Genomic DNA, 2,271 nt, shown 5'->3' on the forward strand with positions numbered 1-2,271 from the left:
ACATCAAGCACTGGCGGAACTGGAGGGAACGCGAGAATCAACGCTGTTTGCCAATCCCCTGATGAAGTTGAGGCCAAGACATGCATGGTCAATCCATCCTTAAAGACGCCTTGAACAACCATCTTGTTAGGATGTTCTCCAGCCCAGGTCGTACTAAATTCTGGGGCTGTAATCACGGTCTTTCCTCCACACCTCATTCCAAACAATATCATTCTGGAGCCAGCCTCAAAGATGGTCGCTTTGGTCTTGGCAAGCGGCATGAAAATGGATCAGTCAGGAGTCTTGACCATGTCACCCCTTGTGCAGCAAAGGTATGGCATTTTGGGACCACGCCAAGACATCATGATTTATGTTTCTCCCAATATCATTGGTCCACTACTTATCGGATGGTAAGATTGCATGGCTTTAGGGATTTTGCCCAAATATTTTCCCTTCCTAAATCGTGAATTGCTATTTGTTAAACCAACCGGAATTTCAGTCAGGAAGTGGGGCATGGTCGTTATAAAGTGACCAACACCATTGACAGAGAGATTTACCAGGATGTCAAGGACAAGCAGTTGTTTGACCACTTTGGGGATTCCTCCATTTCCTCTGTCTATTCTACGAGCAGGAAGGACACGCCCAGATTAGACTGTGGGGAGGGGATCAAAGGCAAGGACGAAGATAACAAGTCATTTCGCCGCTTGATTGGAGAGGCTGACAACAACGTGACTTTCCTTACATCGATTGGGAAGTTCAATGAGGTGTTCCCAAAATTTTACGACAACTATGGAGGCAACTTTGAACAGTGTCTGGATGAAACCGATGGAATCTTCATGAAAAAACTCAAAGAGGAGATCAAAGCTGAACTTGACTCAACATTTGGTACAACGTTGGGTCAAGTGGGTGGTCAAGGGACCAAAAATGTTGATAGAGTTGGATGAATTGCGTGGAATCAAGCCAATCCATGTCACCATGGCTTGACAGGTTCCAGTTCACCTCCGACGTCTAGTGGATGCCCTATGCCCTGATGATGGAGCTCGAAACGGCGGGAGCTGTCCCAGCTGACCAAGTGGATATCCCTAGCCATGGAACTGATAGCTAGGGAACGATTACAGCTGATTTTTTCGGACAGCCCCTATACAGAAGTAGGCACACTGTCCAACAGCTGAAAATATGAAACGAAGAAGACGAGCGCTCAATCTGGCGCCACAAACCAAAGCTCAAGTGAGATGGGGTACAAATGCTCCGTCCCGCATTGCAATTCCGGTAACAAACGCCACCCACAAGTTCCAGGGGTGTCAGTGCACTCATTCCCCACCGATCATGACTTGAAACGCCAGTGGATTCGGCGAATTCATGGCGAAGATTGCTAGTCACCCACTAAGAATTCGAAAATATGTAGCCTCCATTTCGTCGCTTCTGACTTTGTTGTCGAGAGCAGAGATAGCAATAAAGCCCGTAATCAAGCCATCACCAACCCAAAAGGACTCATCAGGAAGATATTGTTGGCCTGCGCTTTGCTCTGGATGAATACAAGCCCGGCCCTTTACAAACAGATTTTGAATGATGGAGTTCTCTCTTTGCCATCAGTTTCACGTTTGAGGAGCCTATCGTCTGGACTTAATATGGAACCCAAGGTATCAACGTCGACTTTCAAGTATTTATCTGCTCGGGCATCAGGATTGACATCAATGGAACGAAAAGTGTTTGTCATGGTGGACGAAATTTATGTCGCTCAAAGAGCAGAATTGGCACATGGCAATCTAAGTGGTATTGGAGAAAATGGATCCGTCCCCAAAAGTCTGGTCGGCTACATGGTTAAGAGCATCGCCGGAAAATTTAAGGACATGGTAGCCCTTTATCCATGTACAAAACTCACAGCAGAAATGCTCGAAGCACAGGTCAATGAAGTATTGAGGGCACTGGACTCAATTGGATTCGAAATACTTGCCCTTTGCATGGACAATGCAACTTCTAATCGAAAGTACTTCAAGAAAATCCTATGCGATGGCGAGCTCAAACCATTTATTCAACATCCCATCGATCCTAACTTGAAGCTTTTCATCTTCTTCGACAGTGTGCACATCAAAAAGAGTGCATTCAACTCATTCATGAACCGAGAACAGTTCATTTGTCCTCCATTCGATGGTGTTGAAATTGGATCGCCGAACTTCAGGCACATCGCAGACCTTTACGACAAGGAGTGCGGTCAAGCTGTCAAAATTGCCCACAAGCTCACACAAAAATCTTTGCTACATATCTCATCGAAGACCATGGGTTTGAGTACGT

This window comes from Tigriopus californicus, chromosome 12 (genome assembly GCF_007210705.1).
Source record: "Tigriopus californicus strain San Diego chromosome 12, Tcal_SD_v2.1, whole genome shotgun sequence".
NCBI lineage: Eukaryota > Metazoa > Arthropoda > Copepoda > Harpacticoida > Harpacticidae > Tigriopus > Tigriopus californicus.